Here is a 25,373-nt window from a genome sequence, read left to right as displayed (position 1 = left end):
CAGGTCCGGTTTGTTACAGAAGCGATTGCCTGTCTGACCTTCCAACCCGCGAAGGGAAAACTAGCCTAATACAGTTAGGTCACATACCTCCTAAAACGCATTTCTTAGGAATGTAGGTTTCCTCGCGATGTTTTCCTTCACCGCTGAGCACGTGGGGGTTTTGAGGCGGAATACCAACTTCATCAACCCTGGGGTCAGAGTTATTATTGAGCCGCCAAAGGTCCCTGACATGACTCGTGTAACGACTACATACTTACATCAGTATGTACTAACCGGGACCAACGGCTTAACGTGCCTTCCGAAGCACGGATCATCTTATTTTTGGACAATTAGGACACGTCTTAGAACGTCACCTCAGGAATCTGAGGACGTGATAATCATTTATGATCCAAACAAGCGAAAGTTGATGGTAGGGCTGGCAGAGGAAGACCGAGAAGGACGTAAGTCCTTCATCATCAACATCTCCAATTTGGTCAATTTACATTAAAAAACCTACCTCGTATAAACCTTTTCCTTAGAAAAGGTTTAATACGATCTACTATGAACCGGGTAATTCAGTGAATGGGGCAATGCATGCAGTTGTTAGTAGCCAATGTATATCAAGATGCGAGGATGGCTGTTCACAATGCAGTGCTTGTCCCTACGCTGAAGTACGGTTGTTAATTTTGCGGCGACAAAAAATTTAAACGGAAACTAACTTTTATCGCTGAACTTTTTTTAATTTACAGTACAAAGGCTCGGGCCCCTCCGTCCCTCTGGGGGGCTCAGAGTGCTAGCGCCGCGTTCCAACGGTGCTGAGCTAATTAAACAGTGATTATGTTATTTGGAACCGTTTCCAACCGTTTGGGGCCGTTTCGGATTGTTTGGGGCTTTTCCCTTTGTGGCCCCAAACGATCCGAAAACGCAATTATCGAGTTCCTGTTTATTTTACAATCGCATTGCGTTTGTAATAGAATGATGCTTTTCGCGGTTTCTTTGTTTCTTTCTCCTTTTGTCGATTTCACTGTGGTATTTTCTAAAAATCCAGATAATATTTTACAATATGGGTACCTACCTGAAATAAATGCATTTTATTTCATTTTTATTTTAAATCTGTCAGAGAATAAATTTAAAGCTCACGTGAAGCTTACTTTATGTAAAAAAGCTTATTATAAGATTAATGATTACCTAAATGATAACTTGTTTGTGATGTAACTAGTTGTTAAGTGCTATAAAGTATATACATAAAAATGTCTGGTATTGAATGTGTTCCTCTAGTTATTAAATAACTTGTAATGTACCCTTATTGATTTAAAAGATGTGTTGCTGTTGCAGTTTCTTGTCATTTCTTCTCCTCAGCCATAATACCTTGCGAAATGACGTAAATTCGAAAATGTTACATTGACCTTCAACAAGTTTATCCATGATAATTACGTTGAATAAATGATTCTGATTCTGATCAAATCATAGCCCTCTATGATTGTCAACACAAACATATTCATGTTAATAAACGTCTTAAAAGTGACTTCCTATCGTGTGGGTTGTGAGGTGGAATACCAACCTCATCAACTCTGGTGTCAGGGTTATTATTCAGCCGCCAAAAGCCCCTGACATGAGTCGTGTAACGACTACATACTTACATCAGTAAGTAGTACCCGGGACGAACTGCTTAACGTGCCTTCCGAAGCACGGATCATCTTACTTTTTTGACAATCAGGTGATCAGCCTGTAATGTCCTAATCAAACTAGGGATCACAAAGTGATTTTTGTGGATTCGAACCCGGGACCTCCGGATCGTGAGCCCAACGCTCAACCACTGGACCACGGAGACCGTCACGTTATGGTTTTCACTAAGTGCGAAAACGATCTAAGTCTATAGTTTTCACTATAAGACGATGTTATGTATGTATGTTATGTTTTATTATGTTTGTTCTTCTATTCTATCAAATGGCTAAAAATTTAGTAGTCAAATCGTTGTAATACGTTAATCGACAACAATTTTCATTAAAAACGTTTTAAACCGTTTTTATTGCGGAAAACAGGAAACGGAAATACTAGTTTAACGACAATGCTGGGAAGAGGAATGAGTTGGCTGACGGAATGCAATTATAAAGTTATAGCATTAACGCTCATTTTAAACTGTTCATGGCTATAAACAGGTGCTCAAAATTTACTAAAAATGCGACCAAATACGAAGTGAATGATATTTTTTTTTGACGTGACTTATTGTAGATTTGCCGCAGATGGCATTAACTACTTGGCCGGACAAATGGGGAGCGCTCACCCGGTACAACGTTTAAGACAACAGGCCTGAGGGTGCCCAGTTGGGCGCGAACCTTGGCTCAGGGCGTCGTCTGTGAGGAAGAATATTTGAAAGGATTAATCGACCCACTAGGGTCGCGAAAAATAGCGATAAGCGCTGAATGAGGGAAATTGTCGACCACGCCGGCGGGGTTGGTGTCGCGAGCTGATTGGCTGCCTCTATGGGTAGAGTAATCGGGTCGTCCGGATCGTATATTACGTCCTTCGGACGCCGATACTTTTCAGTACCGTCCCTAAGCGGGATGTATTCGGAAGCCGCAACTACCAGGGGATTCGGGGAAGTGGATGACGTTAGATATTTTGCATTCATAAACATTCATATACGTCCCACAGCTGGGTACAGGCCTCTCTTTAATCAGCGCGAGGGGATATGTAGTATACTTTATCACGATTCTCCACTACGGGTTGGTGGAGGCATTTGGGTTAGTAGCCTGAGAATGTTGATGCATGAATGCTACTTACCGTGCTTTCGGAAGCACGGAATCATCTTAGTTTTTTGGACTATCACATGATTCATCTTGCAATGTCTTAGCCACACAAAGGACAGTCTCGCTAATTGATTTTCGACAGTGTCTTAATCAGGAATCGACCCCGGACCTCCAGATCGTGAGCGCAATGAAATTAGATCTGTCAATGAATGTGATTAGTACAGGAGCCAGTGTTGTGACTTTCATTAGCATAGTGATGTATCAGTTGAGATGAGGCCGGTCGATTCTTTTCTATCTTAACACCACCAACCAGTATCAGACAATTAATCTTAATTACAAAAAAAATCTAAACTATTCTATAATTCTCTTTTTGAACGTCAAAAATTAAATAACTTACATATTATGTAACTAGCTGTAAAACTACTACCACATCGGAATCTGTAACGCTGAGGGAAAGACGTGGCCAGAAACCCTCCCAGCACAGGGCCCTAGTCCTACTGTTTCATGTTTTCCTTTCTTTTTTTAAAATCCAGTTTGTATTACATAATTTATAAACTTAAATACAATGGTATTCCAATTACAGTCGGTGAAAGGAAAGTGAAAAATAAAGAAAGAAAGAAACGTTTATTATAAAGGGACACCACAGTAACAAATACAAAACAAATAACAAATATATAATATAAAACACAGAGTAACACACAACTTACAATCAAACAAAACACATAATAAAAACAACATACACGAGAAATACAAATAATTGAGTGTATGGACTGGTCAACGATGGTGGTGGTGTCCTTTATAAAAGGGCCTCACTCAGCATAAGCCGCGGCGCGAGCCACGACGCTGGTATTCTGTGGACCCTGCTAAGTGAGGCACGGAAGCCGTGTCTCCCACAAATACTTGAATGAATACAATTATTTTTGATGACACCAATTAAGCGTAGCTATAACTTTGTAGGCTTCAGAGTCACTGCACGGATCCGTAGCACACTAATATTGACGCCCATCTACCTTGGAGTTGGACTGCGAATGCCAGAATTATGGTAATCGTATCGTGATGCCGAAATAGGACAGCGAATCCGAACAATCCAGGTCGATTTTCAGCCATATCTACATGTCATTTGTGGGGAAACATCATGAGGAGACCCACATTCCCGAGAATTCATTTCGGAGGTATGTGACCTAACCTATATTGGGCTGGTTTTCCCTAGGTTGCAAGGTCAGACAGGCAGTCGCTTCTGTAAAAATTGGACCTGTCACTTTTCAGGTTAGGTAAGCGGACCCTGTGAAAAACGGGATAATGTTAGGATGAAGATGAATGATGAGGTGAAGTGTGTTGTAGTGCTATTCATATTCTGAAGCTCTTGAGTTGCTTATTAGGTATTAGGTATTTTGTGTGTACTATTTACTATTTATATAAGTAGGTATATAAGTTAGGTTATGTATATAGGTTAGGTATATAATATTTGTATGTTATATATTTATTTGCATGTATTTATTGGTAAGTTGTACTTATAGTTTGTACCCGCAATCTTTCAATTTTTTGCATTTTTCCTCACCTTATGGTTGTCTGGAAGAAATCGCTTTAAGCGATAAGGCCGCCATTTGCCATTTACTTAGTTAAGAGTCTTTTTGTAATTATTTCTTTTTATTTTGGTGCAATAAAGTATATTTGTATTGTACTGTATTGTAAGGATGTAAACTGTCATGTAACCAAATAATGAATTGTGCGTCTTTTGTTTTCAGGTAAGAAGCTTCAAAGGAGTGCTTTATGTATAGTCACACCCTTATCTCAAGTAAGTAGTTATAGACATGTCACTAACACCCTGAATACAGGATTTTGCGATGGAAAATTCCACTTGATATTAACTCAGAATAATGAGCTGAATTATCCCTCTCAGTATTCGTTATGATGTCACTTATACCCCATACAAGTATATCCAGGTAGCCATACAAGTAGGTATGGGTGTTAGTGACGCCGCCGTAACGAATACTGAACGGGATGGTTCACATGATTCTGAGTTGATATCAAGTGGAATTTCCTGTCGGAATATTCATTAATTTTATGTGAGAAAATATGATTGGCCACCTGATACGACACGATTCATTTATAACAAACATCATAGAAGGAAAAATTGAAGGGGAACAAATAAAAGAGAGGGTGCAGGTCGTGTCGTATCAGGAGGTGAAGGTTTTGGCGGGAAGAAGAGAGGAATGGCGATTACTCCACTGACAAGAGCGCAGCTCTTAAATAAATAGAGAGAGAGATTTTTAAATAATTTTCTGTTCCATACTTTTGTGATTGAAAATTAAGACGACGGAGAATCATCTCGGAGAATTAATCTTCCGTAACGAAAACTTTAAGGGATATTTGGGGACTCAAAGTTTTCGTTACGATGTCGCTAACACCCTGTATATAGGTGTGACATGCTAATGCGGTAACTATTTATCAGGTAGTGAACGTTTGAAGGGGTCTCGAATAGCCTCGATCCCTCAAAGGGTTGTATTAAATACGGTTATTAATAAACGTATGACAGGGGTTGTGGCGGAACTATTGCTTTATCTTGTGTTATAATGAGAAGGGTTTAATATCATCGGAAAGATATTTGTGTGCGAACTTCTGCAAACGTAGGTCATCAACATCATCATCATCATCAGCCCATTACCGTCCCCATTGCTGGGGCACGGGCCTTCCCTATGGATGGGTAGGGAGATCGGGCCTTAAACCATCACGCGGGCCCAATGCGGATTGATGGTTATTAACGACTGCTAATCCAGCCGCGACCAACGGCTTAACGTGCCTTCCGAAGCACGGAGGAGCTCGAGATGAAAACTTTTTTTTTGTGGTCACCCATCCAATGACCGGCCTTTGCGAAAGTTGCTTTACTTCAACAATCGCAGACCGAGCGCGTTAACCGCTGCGCCACCGAGCTCCTCGCAAACGTAGGTATTGTTAATTAAATACTTAGGTACAATTATTATCCATGGAAGATTTCATGGTCTAATGTTTAGAGCGTTAGACTCGCGATCTGGAGGTCCGTGGTCGATTCCCGATGCTGACATTGTCGGCATCACTTTCAGAGACTGTTATTTGTTTTGTAAGGGCATTGCAGGCTTGAAACACCTGATTTTCTGAAAAAGTAAGATGAGTCCGTGCTCCGGAGGGCACGTTAAGCCGTTGGTCCCGGCTATTATATAAACTACTCTACTAACCCGCAGTGTAGCACAGTGGTGGAGTATGCTCCATACCCCCTTCGATAGATTAGAATAGAATAGAATAGAATAGAATAGAAATTGTTTATTATAAAAGGACGCAACACACAAAGACAAGACAATAACATCACTTATTTTTTTTACAAAACAATTACAAAAAGCATAGAAGGATGTTCATTACAATGATCATAAGGTGGTGGTGGACGTCCTGAGATAAAAGGGCCTCACTCAGCACAAGTCGCGGCGTGAACCACGACGCTGGTATTATGAGGACCCTGTTGGGTGAGGCACGAACGTCGTGTTTCATAAATATACGTTAATATTCGTACATAGATGAAATATTACCAGATTAAGGGGAGGCCTGTGCTCAGCAGTGGGACGTATATAGGCTATTTATATTTAGTTATGTTACAAGATTGTGGATAGTAATAAAGATAAATTTATAACTCATTGGTGCAAGTCCGGTACCGGGATTAGAACCGGCGCTCCCCGTTTGACAAACAAGCCGGTGCACCACAGGACCACATTGACTAGTGTACAGATTGACTTTACAATCCACACGAAAGAAGAATAAAAATAAGACTCTTGTGCTGTGGCTATTATCTTGTCTACAAATTAATTTACGGGAAAAAGCTCCCCATTTGTCCGGCCAAGTAGTGAATGACATCGGAGGAAAACAGTACGTTACGTTAAAAAAAGAAACTTCACCTGCAGTGTAACCGCACCACACAAACAAAGGACGGTTTCGTTCAAGCTACACTTAATACAACTTAATCCCGCTTATTTTCAACGTAAGATTAAATAGTAATAAATCTTTCTCATGACTTTATCCTAACTCTACTAAATCCTATCTCTACCATATCCCAACTCTACCAATTCCCATCTCTACCCGAAACTATAAAAATACAGTCACAGTGAAAAACATTTAGACAGTATAATAATACTTTAATATACCAGCATATTTATTACTTACATTCAATGTTTAAAGTAATATAATAAAAATAATAATTTAGACGAAGCAGCCCGATTGTCGGATGACATTGTGAGACCGGAAAGCGATGGATGAGACTTTCACAGGACCGGAAAGGATGGCGTGAAAAAGAGGAGACCTATACCCAGCAGAGGGTGGATACAGGTTGAGTAGAATAATTTTGATAAAAACACGTAATCATAAAAGAAAATATTTGCAAAAACAATTATTTAATAACGCCAGAATCATTATATAAAATTCAATTATTTTTGTGATACGAAAAACTTTTCTTTTCAATTGTACTGTTACTTTTTTTAAAACCAAATAGGAATTCGGGTAGAGTTTGGATGAAGCCATTCTCTTTTTCGACTGTGGCACGCGTTTCTCTTTACAGACTATGATTTACATTAAAAAGATTATTGCGTATGGCAGACAAATTCATATCCAGCTTAAGTTGCCTTAATCAAGTCTTTGCCGCATCCGTCACACAAAAAACATAATATTAAAAAGATAGGTAGTGTTAGATACAAAAGAATCGATCCCTCTAACCTTGACTGTTACATCACTATGTTAATGAACGTCACAACACTGGCTTCTGTACTTCGACAGATCTAATTCATACCGCGCATTGAAGCTATTGTAAAATATTATCTTTATTCTTTTTCTTCTATCGTGTGGGTTGTAAGGTGGATGGGTATTTAGGTTGAAAAGACCACATTGAAAGGACCATATTGAAAGAACCACATTCGTCTCTTCTTATCGTGTGGGTTATGAGGTGGATTACCAGCCCCATCAACCCTGGTATCAGGGTTACTATTGAGCCGCCAAAGGCCCCTGACATGGCTCATTATCTTTATAGAAAAATAATCATTACTTAATTGTACTGAATTAGTCGTTCTGTCTAATTACTTAAATCTTTTTCAATTATAAGTACTTGAAAGCTAAACCACAACATTCTGCATTAAAAAAATGCCGCCTAAACATTCAAACAAGATGTACTAAAAATAAATGCCGCTAAATCCTGCGCAAAATAAAGAAAAATCGAGCACAGAGTAAAAAATATGGCGCGAAACGCAGCGGCCATGTTTTAAAAAGGTAAGCCGGGCTCTGGGAGAACTATTTTATTTTTAATCTGTGTGCTTCGCTGACCGCTCACTAACAAGCCGGTTTAATATAATTATAAAAAGCCTGATGAAGCTGTGTTGCTATGGCGAACATTTTTTTTACCATCACGAAAACGAATTACTTGCTGTGATTTTCCGGAAAAAATATGCCTCAATAACGACTATAATTCGCTGCTTCAGAGTTCCGTATTGTTTATATCATCATCATCAGCCCATTAACGTCCCCACTGCTGGGGCACGGGCCTTCCCTATGGATGGATAGGGAGATCGGGCCTTAAACTATCACGCGGGCCCAGTGCGGATTGATGGTTATTAACGACTGCTAATGCAGCCGGGACCAACGGCTTAACGTGCCTTCCGAAGCACGGAGGAGCTCGAGATGAAAACTTTTTTTTTGTGGTCACCCATCCTATGACCGGCCTTTGCGAAAGTTGCTTAACTTCAACAATCGCAGACCGAGCGCGTTTACCGCTGCGCAACCGAGCTCCTCTATATAAATACATAGGTAGTCAGAGGCTCACCACCCCTCACCACCATCACGTTGGTCTAACAGATAGCTCGATGTTGAAGCGCCTGTCGTCGTATGCGGAGCAAATCATTGTTTAATTAAGTAGATATTACTTTTCCTGCAGGCGCTTTCTTGCTGTGTGTTTGGGCGTGGTTCAACCCCCCTCACAATAAATAAGTCATCAGAACGTGCAAGTTGTATTTATTTTTTTGAAAACCTTCTGGAATACCTATAGCGCTATAGGTAAATCCATTTCAAATCAAGTTAATTCACAACACTCGATGAGGTGTGGGTACTTAGTTCATCTTGCAAAGGATGTACTTCTGACAACCCCAATTGTTTACGTACTTAACTACTTACTAAGTAATTATATACATATAACACCTATCTGTCAGATAAATTCTGGATAGGCAATTAGACAATGGGCCATTTTCCAACTAGTCAAATCAGTTACTTTTTACTAAACGTCAAAACACGGATTTAATATGGAATTTGCGTGAAGAAACAACCTGTGACATTATAGAAAAATGTGACAAAATGTCGCACTTATTATTACATTTTTCTTAATTAAATTCATAAGTTAAATAGAAAACAGTAAGTAAACGTTTTTTGTCACCTTCAGATCGGTCTTTATTTAGTAAGCAGAATTTCATAATAAATCTTTGACCTAGAAAACTACCCAATTATCAGTAATCAGACTAACGTCCTCCGTGGTCCAGTTGTAGAGCGCTGTGTTCAGAAGCCGAAGGTCCCGGGTTCGAATCCCAGTGGGCACATATCACAAAAAATACTTTGTGATCCCTAGTTTGGTTAACACTGATCACTCGATTGTTCAAAAGTAAGTAATCAGTGTTTCGGAAGGCGCGTTAAGCCGTTGGTCCCGGATACCACATACTGATGTAAGTTTCGTTAACGTTACATGAGCCATGACAGGAGACTTTGGCGGCTCAATAGTAACCCTCACACCAGGGTTGATTTGGTCGGTCATCGATAACACACCCCACACGAAAGAAGGACATTGAAATTCGAAAATAATAAATAAAAATTCGGTAATCAGTAGGTAACATAGTAACACTTTCAAACGTCATTTTTTACATAACGAACGTCTCATCCGCGTAAAACTTCTGCAGCTTCTCACAATCTGTATAGCCGGGGAAAAGAAGCTGCAAGAAAAACGTCGGCACAGAGCCCTAGATGTTCTTTAAAGAAAACAGAAAATGTTGTTATACAATTGAGGTAAATTCTGAATGTCAATGAGAATCTTATTGGAAAAACATCTAAAGACTAACATACCCTTAATCTTATAAACCCATCAAGTTACGTAGGTACTCAACCAAACAGCTTTTTTGCTTATTCAGCTTCATAAAACGTCAAAAGTGTGTAAAAATAGCTTAAATCTTGCCCTGTTTTGAATAAAGTGTGAAAGAGGGTGCGTCTGAGGTCGGACCTTATAAAAATTGCAAGAGGTCTCGAGGGCTAAATAGGGCCGCAAACTACGGTAAAACACTTTACAGGGTCGTAGAACGGCGCAGATTAAAAAGCGACTTGCAAAGATTTGACAGCTGCTTTTTTGGAGGCAGGCAGTGAAAAGGATAATTTCAAGTACCTATTAGACAATTTATATTCACGACTGTAATCTCTAAAGGGGTCAGCAGAGCTACAAGTAATGATAATTTTACAGCCACAATCAAATGTACTCGATTGCCTTCCGTCCGATCACGACCTATGCAGGGGTAGTTTTCGCACATGCGAGTCCTAGTTTCATGCGGAAAGCCACGGGAGCTCCGTGGTTCCTTCGTTACATCCCGCTTAGGGATGGTACTGAAAAGTATCGGTGTCCGAAGGACGTAATATTCGATCCCGACGACCGGCGACCCGATCACTCTAGCCATAGAGGCGGCAAATCAGCTCGCGACACTAAACACTTCAGAACCCCGATACCGACCCCGCCAGTGTGGTCGACGATTTCCCTCAATCAGCGCTTATCGCTATCGACCCACTAGGGTCGATTAATTCTTTCAAATATTTTCTTCTCAGATGACGCCCTGAGCCGAGGTTTGCGCCCAACTGGGCACCCTCAGGCCTGTGGTCTTAAACGTTGTACCGGGTGAGAGCCTTCAGCGCTCCCTATTTGTCCGGCCAAGTATTTATTCGTAGGGCCAAGTAGTTAATGCCATCTGCGGCAAATCTACAATAACTCACGTCAAAAAAGAAAAAATAATGTACTCGATTGCACTAACAAATTTAATGTCAAATTGCAATATTGCGTTTTAGATTAATTGCTTCGCTGTGGCCTTTTTAACCCCTCCAGTTGCATCATCATCATCATCATCATCAGCCGTATGACACCCACTGCTGGGCATAGGCCTCCCCCAAGGATCTCCACGACGATCGGTCCTGCGCTGCCCGCATCCAGCGGCTTCCCGCGACCTTCACCAGACCGTCGGTCCACCTTGTAGCGGGCCTACCCACTGAGCGTCGTCCGACACGTGGTCGCCATTCTAGAACCTTTCCGCCCCAGCGGCCATCGGTTCTCCTCGCTATGTGTCCTGCCTACTGCCACTTCAGCTTTGCAATTCTCCGAGCTATGTCGGTGACTTTAGTTCTCCTGCGGATCTCCTCATTTCTGATTCGATCGAGCAGGGAAATACCGAGCATAGCTCTCTCCATTGCCAGTTGCACCGTGATAGTTGATATGTCCTGGTCCGCTCTCGTACTAAATGCGTCGGTTGTAGATATCTTTCTAAAACGGTTGCCTCCAAGTAACTATTGAATATTCATAATAAAGTATTCACATAAATATTCAGCCGCGAATTATACGGAGTGTTACATTTCCTGACGTTTGGGTAATTCTTAAATAGTTTTCAGAAAACCCAAAAAAAATAAATATATATTTTTATGAGTTTTTATGATGCAAATCAAAAGTTTATGTCAAAAGCATATTTTAGATGCATATGGACAAGCTTAATACCCTCAGGAATATTAAAAAACAAGGGTAGAAAAACACGGTTGTGACATTTGTGCCTCGGTCGTGACATCACTAAACATGGCTGTGACACAATATGACATGGATGTGACTGTTTTGCATTTTTCATTGTAACTGTTGCTGTTATTTTTTGTCATCTTAGTTTTTTGTCTCAATTGATTGGAGCGATTAGGCAGTAAGCAAACACTGAATTCCCTTCCGTCCGTTCTTTCATTGTGTATGCTTGAAAAAGTAGAATTTGGTGATACTTACTATTTTATGCACTGTAATCTGCAATGTACCTAACTGAATTGATGCAATAAACGTTTATTATTTATTTATTTAATTGGTTTAATCAAAAGTATTTATTTGGTAATCTTCTTTCTGATTATGAGATACTTAACTAAATCACAATAATTGAGATCGCGTCATAAAAAAGTAAAATCCTATATTTAAAAACTGTAATGCTCTCTTATCTGCAAATGATGTGGAAACAAAAACCTTTATACTTTCGCCTACCAGTAGGGGGTTCTTGCAAAACAGAAACAACGTCTTCAGGACCTTTTTTTACTTATTGTACATTTGCCGCAGATGGCATTAACTACTTGGCCGGACAAATGGGGAGCGCTGAAAGCTCTCATCCGGTACAATGTTTTAGACAACAGGCCTGAGGGTGGCCAGGTGGGCGCGAACCTCGGCTCAGGGCGTCGTCTGAGAGGAAAAACATTTGAAAGAGTTAATCGACCCAAGTGGGTCGATAACAATAAGCGCTGTATTGAGGGAAGTCGTCCACCACGCCGGCGGGGTCAGTATCGGGGCCCTGAAGTGTTTGGTGTCGCGAGCTGATTGGCTGCCTCTATGGCTAGAGTAATCGGGTCGTCGGTATCGTATATTACGTCCTTCGGACGCCGATACTTTTCAGTACCGTCCCTAAGCGGGATGTATTCGGAAGCCGCAACTACCAGGGGATTTGGGTGGTGTGAAGCAGAATCGAAAAAACGTTTTGAAGCTAAGTTGAGCCATTGGGCAATGGCTGGCAGACCTAGGTCAATGTGCAGATTTTCATTGCGAAGGAACCACGGAGCTCCCGTGGCTTTCCACATGAAACGATTTTGTATTACCTGTAGACGGTGGATTTGAGAGGGACTCGCGTGAGTGAAAACTACCCCTGCATAGGTCATGATCGGACGGAATTTCACCTTATTCCTAAAGGACAATTTACTACGCTTGTTAAGGAGACAATGAAGACGGCCCATTACAAATGCGCGCGATTGCGTTTGATATGGGCTTTGAAAGTAAGACGTCTATCTAAGACTACGCCGAGATATTTGACTTACTCCTTCCAATCGGCTTGCCAAACATCTTAATGACTTTAAGTTGACGGCGTGACCGTGGCGTGTTATAATAGCTCTTTGAAAAGTACACCGCTACACTTTTCTCCGGGTTTACCTCGATTCTCCTTTTGCGAAACCACTTGCCCAAGGCATTGGCCGCGCGTTGGAGAATTCCAGTCGTCATAACTCGACCACGGCACGAAGAATAGATGGCTGTATCATCCGCAAATGAAGCTAAAACCAAACTGCTCTGTTGGAATAAGACTATTGGATTCGGCGTAGTCCCGTAATCTAGCAAATATGAGCCGCTCATAAATCTGCCCAATGGTATTGAGGAGACTTATGGGGCGGTAACTCGAAGGTTCGTTTTTAGGTTTTGGTATATCAATTACAATTGCTTCTTTGACTTCTTTGATGCAGTTGCTCATGGCAACGTTGAATATTGCCGTTAGTAAACAGATGAGGGGAGCACCGAAGTTTTTAAGGACACGATTCGTGATACCGTCTGAACCAGGGGCTTTTCGGGTTTGAAATTTTTTGATGATACCTAGTACCTTTTCCTCAGTGACCTGTGGAAGAGGAGGATCGGTGCAGAAGCCCTACGCTGAACTTCAGAGTTCACCGTCAAGCGGTGCCTACGATCGATAGGGAGAGTGCTGGGCGAGCATTGGGCTTCGCGACTGTCGGCAAGGCATTCGGCTTTTTCGTCATCGTCAAAAGCGGGGGGTTGGTTAGGCCTATTGAGAGGAGGAGTAGGAACAACCGTATCCTTTTGAAGAGACCTAGACAGCTGCCAGATGGCCTGGTGGTGGGGCTCAATGCCGCTCAAAAGATTATTCCACCGATTCTGTCGCATGTCATTAATACGTTTTCTTACAGTATGCTGCAAGAGACGCAAATGACGACGACATTCCTCGGTGCGATTGAAATCATATGCGCGGGTGGCTGCGTTTTTCTCATGGATGTCGGTAGGCAGTTTCCAGCGATGGTCTTCCATCTCCAGAACCTGTGCTGAACTTTCGTTCAAAACCGACCTCACGTGATCCGTGAGGGAGTTAATAGCTGTCGAGGCCTCCTCTAAGGAGGTTATTTCTACTGGGAACTTCAGGGCCAAGATCTGCAGAATCGTTGCTATTCCAGGTAAAGACAGTGTCTCCTGATATCACGCTATGATACTTCTTCTTAGTAAATTTAGTGTAGTAAGGGGGATCAGGGTTAGTAGTCGTTATTTATACTAACAATTTGACCAACAAATGTTTCTTCTTGAACTCAGTTAGTTTCCTTCCAATCCCGAAATCCACTTCCGTAACAATACCATACAACCGCCTAAAAACCCCTGCCTAGTGTGGCTATGAATAATTTCCAAATATCTTGGAAGAGGCCCTTGCTATACTAGGATCTATATGGATTAGTAAAGTAAGTACTCGTGTGTAAGCATATCAAACAATAATATAATTTATAAAAGCAACAAAACCCACAAAATTATTGAAATAAAAAAGAATGTCACGATCGTGCATTATATGTCACAACCATGTGTTTAAAAAGTCCACGGCTGTGACATTTTTATCATTACATGGTCGTGACAATTTGAAACGTGTTCGATATAACCCAAAAGCTATCCACGATACTGCAAATCTTAAGTAATTATTTTAAACTACACTGTATGACGTGCATATTACTTTTCAAACAATAGTGTAACACTGATACTTAAGTTTAAAACTCTTACACGGCGTTGACGAGTTAAGGTTGTCCTTTTTTTAAAATGTAAAAGCAGATTGATTTTATACTGGTCTCAACGCTCTTAGCCATTTGCAATACTGACAAGATGATATTGTTGCCGTTCTAAAAAAACTTAGAAATGGTTGTCAATGTCATAGATTTATTTCTACCGAGTATTGCAATTTTAAAGTGTCGCACACGGTCGTGACACAAAAACTGCTCACAAAATGTATGTTGTTCAAAATCATAAATAGTGTGCATTATTTATATATTTTGTAAAACAGTCTTATAGAACAAAGGTTTGTCTTGCATAGTTGTTGTAATATTTCGAAAAATAACATGCCACATCTTCAGAAAAAATCATTTTATCTGCAATTCTGGCAATCTCACACGACACGTTCCGTGACATTTATGACTTCTAATTTTTTTTAATATAATATCTAATAATTTTATGGCAAAAATTATATCCGGACACGATACTAGAAGTAATTACCTAAGTAAAATAATTCAGGGGTCACCGATTTTCCTAAAAAACATATACAATTCTTACAACTCACACAAAAAAACGTAAGAATAAGAATCACCCGTTTACATAAACCAGAGATAAGCGAGCCGCCGCGCTATGAATAATTTAATATTAAGACACCCTGTGTACTGACGATTTTTTCGTTATTTGGTAAAATGTGATGGAGATGAAATATAATAACGGGGCGGGAAAGTTCCGACGTGACGCCGTGTCGTAACACTCCGTGATGTTGTATGAAATTACGCTTTAATTCTCGTTACACGTGAAAATGAGTTTTTTTAAACATGGCTTATTGTAGACTAGCGACCCCGACTAGCGTACAATATTAAGGAGAAAATGAAATTATTTACGACATCACATTAAAAACCTCATTTTTTTTATGTGACTTATTGACGTAGATTTGCCGCAGATGGCATTAACTACTTGGCCGAACAAATGACGAGCGCTGAAGGCTCTCACCTGGTTGCTCAGCTGGGCGCGAATCTCGACTCAGGCGTCGCCTACGTTTAAAAACTTTAAAAAAATAACAGTATTTCTCCACTATTTAATAGATGTTATTATTATGAACCTTCCTCTTGAAATAATCTATCTGTTTAAAAAAACCGCATTAAAATCCGTTGCGTAGTTTAAAAGATTTAAGCGTACAGGGATATAGGGACAGAAAAGCAACTTTGTTTTATACTATGTAGTGATTTGCCACAACTGGCTATAATCTTTATCTTATCGTGTGGGTTGTGAGGTGGAATACCAGACTTATCAACCCTGGTGTCAGGGTTATCATACTACTGCCACAAAACACTACTGTATCATAATAATGGCTTTAATTACGTGGGAGCGCTAAGGGCTCTCACCCGGGACAAAATCAAAGGGAACAAACCAGTGAGGGTGGCCAGTATTTTAAAGAATAAATCGACCCTAATGGACTGATAGCGATGGAGCCATGGTAGAACGCTTGCCTCTCACTTTGAGGTCATAGGTTCGAATCCAGCACAGGCCTAAACCAATGATTGTCGAATTTGTTATCGAATTCATGTTTGGATTATAAATGATTATCACGTCGTGCTCAGCGGAGAAGGAAAACATAGTGAGGAATCTCCCATTCTCGAGAAATGCATTTTCGGAGGTATGTGACCGTCGCGAGTTCGAAGGTCAGACAGGCAGTCGCTTCTGTAAACAAACCGGAGATGAATGGGTTGACAGCGATGAGCGCTGAATGAGGGAGATAAATCGATAAGGACACGAGATTTTGTGTGAAAAAACTGCTAACAAAATGCTGTGCCCTGGGGCGCTTTTCAAATCAAATATATTTTATGGGCGATTACATATTTCAATCATTCGTCAATCATGTCTTAGAATTATGATTGTGATTTTTATTTGTAGGGTCATATGGTGGTACATTACACACATACATAAACTCACGCCTATTTCCCACCGGGGTAAGCAGAGACCACGGAATTCCATTTGCTTCAATCCTGACACAATTTTCTTGCTTCCTCCGCATTCATCAATCGTTGCATACACGCACGCACGGTGTATGGTCATATAGTATAAACCATAAACCGTTACGAACTTTCTGTCTCGCTCGCACGCGTTGCGACACACGGAAAGAACAAGAGATTTTTATGGAGAAAGAAAGAGACAAAAGTAATATTTTCATTAAGTATAACAGACAATTTGACTCCAAAATGCTGGCAGAAAACTCGCGGCAGATACTTTCATTTCTTTTTCAAATTGAATTTTTGTTCCTCCGAATAGCTTTTGCAAATGAAAATTCTCAGACATAAGCAACGTACCTAATGGCGGGGTAAATGAGTAAAATTCAGTTTATGAAACATCTTCTGTGACTTTTTCCTTAAGTTGCGTACAGGATCAAAGGTAAACAAGGGTTGTCTCGAGAGATAAAAACGTACCAAGGTTGTGTTTTTAGTAATTTATTTATTTTCTTGTTTTATTTTGGGGAGATCTTTGCCCAGCAGTGCGATCGAATAGACTAAATAAGATAAAATAAGATTTATTTTCTTATACATGGTTCTTCTATGCTGTTCTGGGAGCAAATAAAAAAAATATAGAACACGTTCAGCTGCTTCTCTCCCCGGGCATGTCGTAAAATCCGACAGAGGGATTGTTAGTTGTATAACAATATTTTATGTTTTTGTTTTAAAGGACGTCTAGGGCACTGTGCCGAGGTTTTTCTTGCAGCTTCTTTGCTCCGGCTATACAGGTTGTGAGAAGCTGCTGTAGTTTTAGGCGGATGAGACGTTCGTTATGTAAAAATTGACGATTCAAAGTGTAACTATGTTACCTACTGAATAAAGATATTTTTTGAATTTGAATTTGTCCTCTAACATGATGGACTAATGTTACGGGCATAGGCTGATCCCATATCACCATACGGTTCATCATATCCAGCTTACGACATCGTATCAATAGTGGCTGCAAGTTGTCTTTGATTACTTGTGGCTCTGCTCACCCCATTAGGGATTATGGGCGTGACTTTATGTATGTATGTATCTTATATATTATCATTTGTAAGAAGCCGTGGTTGTGCAGTTGGAAGAACTTGACTCTCACTTTAAGGTCGCAAGTCTCCAAGCACGGGCCTAAACCAATGATGTTCGAACCCATGTTTAGATCAGAAATGTTTATCCCGTGCTCAACATCGTCTAGAAACCCACTTTCCAGAAATATGCGTTTCAGAGCTAAATATGTGGCCTAACCTGTTTTGGGCTGGTTTTCTCTTCGCGGGTTGGTTGGCCTGCAAGGCAGTCGCGTCTGTAAAAAACTGGACCTGTCAAATCTTCATGATGACTTCTGTCTTCATTCATAGGGCCCACTAGGATGCCATAGTTGCACCATCAACACAATATGTGCAAATCCTCACCCGAGGGTTATAAAACACCACATTGGAACAATGCAATTTGACAGGAAGTAACTTTTAAAAATCGCGTCTATGAAAAACCGGACCTGTCAAATCTTCAGGTTATATAAGCGGTCCCTGTGAGAGATGATGAATTAGGAACTTTGTCACATTTAACAAAGATATTTCAAAATTAGTCCAACATATTACAAAACGAAGACAATACATTCATTTTCTTATCCGCCGCAAGGAAAAGGGACGGGTAATCGACAAGCATAAACATTATTGAACACACGTCAATTTATGAAATCTTAAACCACCATCTCAAAACTTAATTCCCGGCAGAATTAAATTGACAGCACGCGTACGGTCACGAGCATTAATATGTATACACTTTGGTACCATGTCACATTAATTTTTTTGACAAATTGAACGGTAAGTCTCACTAAATGTCAAATATGTTAGTGCGACAGAGTCCCAAAGTGGGTACATTATATTGCTCATGACTGTACTCAAACGAGTTGCATACCAGCGAGATGCCTATTTGATTCACCCGGGTTATTCATTCATTTTAATCATAACATTCCTAGCATAACAGGTAACAGCCTCCCAAAATCTTGAAAGCCGGAAATCGAACTGGGACCTTCGTACCGCGACCGCTCGGGAGATGACGATAAAAGATTTTTGTGACATTTTTCCTTCATTCCCCGCGAGAGGGATCAAAGGAGAAATCCGTAGACTGTAAGAAACGTGTGTTGAATGAGGATAAAAACTAGAAGCTCAAATCGTGGGTGACTTTGTACCTGTATTATTTTGCTGGAAATTTTGGGTGCAAATCAGGTCCGTCTAATAATTCAGATACGTCAATTAGCGACGTCAGCGCCAAAATGTAGGCGGCATCACTGTTGAGTGTCTTTTTTTTTAATTTTAACAGTTCAGTAAACTCGCATTATCCCGTTTTTCACAGGGTCCGCTTACCTAACCTCAAGATTTGACAGGTCCGCTTTTTTACTCAAGCGACTGCCTGTCTGGCCTTCCAACCCGCGAAGGAAAAACCAGCCCAATACAGTTAGCTCACATACCTCCGAAAATGCATTTCTCGGGAATGTGGGTTTAACACAATAATAAATAAATATAACACTATGTGTTTGCAACGTATAATACTTCAAAATATAAGCAAAACAACATATGTGTTTACTCAAATATTTACTGACACAATTAATTTACACATTTTAACAACAGTAATTACTTAACTTGGAAAGGAAACAATGTCCAAGCCAAACAAAGAACGACTGTCCACCACACAAGGTGATATCGACGATGACACCAACGGGGACCAAACCCGGGCCCCCAGGTCGTGAGTCCAACGCTCTAACAAACGATTATTATAAAAAAACTATTATTATAAAGTTGGTGATTATTTAGAAGATAGGAATGCATGGAATTAACTGTCTGGGAACTGATATTAGGCAGCTAAATTACTCAATTGTATACCAATATTTTATGTTTATTTTTATTGTTTTTAAAGAACGTCTAGGGCCCTGTGCCGAGGTTTTTCTTGCAGCTTCTTTTCCCCGGCTATACAGGTTGTGAGAAGCTGCAGTAGTTTTAGACGGATGAGACGTTCGTTATGTAAAAATTGACGATTCAAAGTGTAACTATGTTACCTACTGAATAAAGATATTTTTGAATTTGAATTTGAACTGACCGCTGAGGCTGTGTGTGGCGTTGGTCGTTCATCCGGAAAATTAAAGCTGCAAAAGAATTTCTGGTTAACCGGCGCGCATGCCATTAATTCCTGTATTAATTCCCGGACACGGTGCAGCGATTTATTCGCGCAATAAGCTGCAGTTCCATTCGTGCTTTGGCAACGATCTGTTAAGCGGTGAAATATCACCCTGGCTTGTCCAGGGCACATATTGGTCCTGCAATATCGTGGCAGGGACCTGTCATGTTTCTACGCATTCAAATTCAAATATACCTACATACGGTCACGAGCATTAATATGTATACACTTTGGTACCATGTCACATTAACTTTTTTGACAGATTGAACTGTAAGTCTCACTAAATGTCAAATATGTTAGTGCGACAGAGTCCTAAAGTGGGTACATTGTATTGCTCATGACTGTACCTAACCTAACCATACATACATAAACTAGCGCATATTTCCAACCGGGGTCTTCTTCTATCATGTGGGTTGTGAGGTGGATTACCAACCCCATCAACCCTGGTGTCAGGGTTACTATTGAGCCGCCGAAGGTCCCTGACATGGTTCATTTTACGACCACTAACTTTCATCAGTAAATAGTAACCGGGACCAACGGCTTAACGTGCCTTCCGAAGCACGGATCATCCTACTTTCGGATAATCTGGTGATCAGCCTGTAATGTCCTAACCAAACTAGGGACCACAAAGTAATTTTTGTGATAATATGTCCCCACCGGGAATCGAACCTAGGACCTCCGGATCGTGAGGACTACGCTCAACCACTGGACCACGGCGATCTTAATAGAATAGTAATTGATTATTATAAAAGGACGCCACACACAAAAACAAGACAGCAACATCGTTTAAAAAAATTCACAAAACAATTACAATAAGCAATTAGAATTCATCTTTATGAATTATGCCGAGATCAGTGGTGAAGGAAAACATCGTAAGGAAGCCCACTTAAGCCTGCAAATACAAATCTTTATTGGTAACGTAAGCTACATGTCATTGGTACGTACATTAATTAAGTGTACTTATACATTATTATAGGAAAGAAATTTATTAGTCATAAAATATGTTCTTAAATAACCACTCTTTTATGAGCTTTTTAAAAGATTGGGTGGACGCTGCATCCAGTATTTCCAGTGGTAAGCGATTATATGTACAGATGGGCCTATTATATAAACAGATTGCTCACTCTTTTTTTGTGTTGGGGTGTTACCAATTGGTTCTTTTTAGAATTTCGACGAAGGCTATGCAGTAGTAGTAGCATGCTTACAAGTAGCATGGAAAATGCTCCACCGACAAGAGCGTGGCTCTTAAATTGATGACGATGACTGTTTTTTATTCGCACCGAGTACATTGAATACAATCTTCTTCTATCGTGTGGATAATGAGGTGGATTGCCAACCTCATCAACCCTGGTGTCAGGGTTATTATTGAGCCGCCAAAGGCCCCTGACATGACTCACATATGATATAGAAAGAGGAATAATACTAAAATTATTAAATATCTCCTATACTTAAGGGTTGCCTGGAAGAGATTGCTAATTAGCAATAAGGCCGCCTATTGTACTCATTCTATTTCTCTTATGTTTTGTATTTTGTTTTTTCAGCCTGTAGTGTCCTCACCAGACTAGGGATCACAAAGTCATTTTTGGGATATGTTCTCACCGATATTCGAACCCGGAACCTCCGGATCGTGAGCCCAACGCTCAACGACTGGACCACGGAGGCCATCTGCGCATCGCTAATTTCCTCCCAGACTGAAAACAGCAATATTTTAACATGTCGCAAATTGCGTGCCAAACATAAATCACGGGACCGCGTCCACAATTTATGGTCAAGAATTATGGATTGATGATGCATAACATTGCTATACATATACAGGGTGTAAGTGACATCGTGAAAATTGAGGGGAAGAGAGGAAGGGGTAGACCTAGGAGAACATTTATGAAACAAATAAAAGAGAAGGTGCAGGTCGTGTCGTATCGGGAGGTGAAGGTTTTGGCGGGAAGTAGAGTGGAATTGCGATTACTCCACCGATAAGAGCGCAGCTCTTAAATAGAGAGAGAGAGAGAAGTGACATCGTAACGAATACTGAGGGGGCTGATTTAGCTCATTATTCTGAGTTAATATCAAGTGGAATTTTCGATCGCAAAAGTATAAAATTGAAAATAATTAAATAAAATCATGAATTTTGCGACGGAAAATTCCACTTGATATTAACTCAGAACCATTGTCTGAATCATCCTCCTCAGTATTCGTTACGATGTCACTAACACCCTGTATATATATGTAAATTCACGCCCCTAATTCCTTTACGGGTGAGCTGTGCCAAAAACATATCAAAAACATGTTATAACCCCATTTTGTATGTAATTTACATAAAGACTATTACAAAAAAAAGAACATAACATCACGCCCATATCCCCTAAGGGGTAGGCAGAGGTGTAGGTATATTGTATATACAGACACACACACACACACACACACATAAACTTACTCCTCGCCAGGTCCCATGTAAAAGGGGGCAAGCCCATTACGGGATTCTCTTAAAATGCATAAATGGTTTTGTCATAGTTTTAATTATCATAATCCTTTTCGCATAACGTTTTTAAGCATAATAGTAGTTTCCCATAATAACATCAAAGAATACTGGTTTGTTAGGTATAACTTATTTTTGGACTAATATTTGTTGGTATAAATTTGATTCGCATATAAATAGGCATATCCATAATTCTTTTTTAGAATAATAGTGTTTTGTCATAATTTTAGGTTAACAGTAGGTTAGGTGCGGCGGGGGTGGCCCTTGGGCCACCCCTACGCTGCCAGTATGTTTATCTTACACACGAAAAGTATACTGAATGATCACCAACTGCATGAAATAGAGTAAAAAAATATAAAAAGTCACAATCATGAACCAAATGCAACTAAGGAAAAAGTTTCGGAAATGTTCAAAGTTGTGCCAAAACTTTTCTTATTCGGAGTATAGTTTTTATGCTTATAATACTTATGCTTATATGTCATTATTGTCATTAATTATTATGCTTGTGGTAGTTATGAGTTTCAAAATTATGCTTAAAAAGTTATGACAAATTAATACTATGCGTAACTAATAATAGGACAACTAACATTATGCCATGGTACGAGTAAATTATTACATAAAAAAATATGCGTAAAAATAGAGAACCGCCTATTACCACGAATCCTGGAACACATACATATATAAACTCACGTCTATTTCTCACCGGGGTAAGCAGAGGTACGTTGTAGTATTGAAAAAAAAAACAGAAAATATAAGAAAACTTTAAATATTATACAGTTATTATAATTTTACTCCACCACCCTACATATATACATAAACTGACGCCTATTTCCCAGCGGAGTAAGCAGAGACTATGGAACTCCATTAGTTTCGATCCAGTCACACTTCTCTTGCTTCCTCCACATTCATCAATCGCTTCATACAAGCGCGCACGAATCCTGGAAACCACGTGATATCGGGTTTAAAACTGAAGTCCGACAAACTGTTATCCGACAAGATTTTACTTCGACAATATGAAAATCCGACACTTCTTTATTCCGACAATATATAATTACGACATGTCTTAACTTCGATACTACTCTACTCCGACAAAACGTTTTTTCGACATGACTTTAATAAGAAACGATGCGAATACGATGACATTCTACCTCGACAGTAATGCTACACTGACATGAATCTACGTATATTTCGACATGCTCTCATCATCACCAGCCCATTAACGTCCCCACTGCTGGGGCACGGGCCTTCCCTATGGATGGATAGGGAGATCGGGCTTTAAACCACCACGCGGGCCCAGTGCGAATTGATAGTTATTAACGACTGCTAATGCAGCCGGGACCAACGGCTTAACGTGTCTTCCGAAGCACGGAGGAGCTCGAGATGAAAACTTTTTTTGTGGTCACCCATCCTATGACCGGCCTTTGCGAAAGTTGCTTAACTTCAACAATCGCAGACCGAGCGCGCTTACCGCTGCGCCACCGAGCTCCTCAACGACATACTCTAATCAGACATAATTTACTCTCTCTCTTTATTTAAGAGCTGCGCTCTTGTCGGTAGAGTAATCGCCATTACTCCATAGATAGGGCGTGTAGAACGGTGGTTGCCCCAATCGCCTTCCGTTCCGCAGTACACTGACCCCCAGAATCCATTTCCTCGGCCACCAACCAGTACTGATACCGCTGCTGCCCGGCATCAGGGGTGCGCTTTTGAAGTAGCGGCGCCTACTCGCTACGTCACAAGATCGTCATAGAACCTAAGTAGCATTTTATAGGTTAGCCCGTCCCAGTGAGCTACCCACATAATTACACAATTCACTACACACAATTTACTACGACAGCATAAAAATATGTATTGTCTAATATAAAGGTAAACTCAGTAATTTAAAGCCCGATTCGGGGTTCTTTTTTTTTGACGTGACTTATTGTAGATTGGCCGCAGACGGCATTAACTACTTGGCCGGACAAATGGGAAGCGCTGAAGGCTCTCACCCGGTGATTAGGGGTTCAAACCTGTAACACTTCGATGTAAGCCACGCGTTCTACGAACAGGGCTATCTCGGATTAATTAGTTAGTTACTCTCAAATAACTTGAGCTTTGAGTAAATCTTGATAAACGACGGCAATCAAATGTTAAACCAAGTTAATGCTGCCCGGAGTTACAGTTAATCTTACCTAGTAGTTAGCACTAGCACTGAAACTTGAACAGTTACTATACTAACTCAAGTATGTCAATACGGCGACATATACGGTTTGATATGCATATGCTTAGGCTCGCGATCTGGTGGTCCGGGTTCGATTCCCGATGGGGACATTGTCGAAATCACTTTATGAGACTGTTCTTTGTTTGGTAAGGACTTTTCAGGCTTGAATCACCTGATTGTCCGAAAAAGTAAGATCCGTGCTTCGGAGGGCACGTTAAGCCGTTGGTCCCGGCTATTAGCCGTAAAAACACCTCCACCAACCCGCATTGGAGCAGCGTGGTGGAGTATGCTCCATACCCCCTACGGTTGATTAAGGGGAGGCCTGTGCCCAGCAGTGGGACGTATATAGGCTGTTTATGTATGCATATGCTAAAAAACAAAAAAAAAGTAGCAAAGTGCTAAATCACTTTGGTTGTCGTTATAAGCGTTAAACAGTACTTACATTTATATTTATATTATAACGACCTCTGTGGTCCAGTGGTTGAGCGTTGGGCTCACGATCCGGAGGTCCCGGGTTCGATTCCCGGTGGGGACATATCACAAACATTACTTTGTGATCCCTAGTTTGGGTAGGACATTATTGGCTGATCACCAGATTGTCCGAAAGTAAGGTGATCCGTGCTTCGGAAGGCACGTTAAGCCGTTGGTTCCGGTTACTAATTACTAATGTACCTAAGTAACATGTCGTCGTTAATGAGCCATGTCAGGGGCCTTTGGCGGCTCAATAGTAACCCTGACACCAGGGTTGAATAAGTTGGTACTCCACCTGACACCACACGATAGAAGAAGAATTTATATTTTGTTAAAATTGTTCATAAAAAATGTGTTAATATATATTTATAGTTTATAATAATTAATACATATACTTTAGTATTAATATAGTTTGTTGGTTTCCATTTACGGTGAATGCTGTGTACGCATGTAATTGGCAAGCATATATACCAAGTCTTTCTATTTATAATGCAGTCTG

The 25,373-nt window shown here is 40.4% G+C and overlaps 1 protein-coding gene across 4 annotated transcripts in view; it reads left to right on the top strand.

Annotated features, from left to right (window-relative positions):
• Positions 1 to 25,373, top strand: part of LOC126376459 (uncharacterized) — a 181,746-nt gene that overhangs the window by 98,618 nt on the left and 57,755 nt on the right. The gene's annotated exons all lie outside the window — the stretch shown is intronic.

The sequence above is a fragment of the Pectinophora gossypiella genome, chromosome 21, assembly GCF_024362695.1.
Source record: "Pectinophora gossypiella chromosome 21, ilPecGoss1.1, whole genome shotgun sequence".
Taxonomy (NCBI): Eukaryota; Metazoa; Arthropoda; class Insecta; order Lepidoptera; family Gelechiidae; genus Pectinophora; species Pectinophora gossypiella.
Note: the sequence above shows the minus strand (reverse complement) of the source record. Positions and strands in the feature narration are given on the sequence as shown.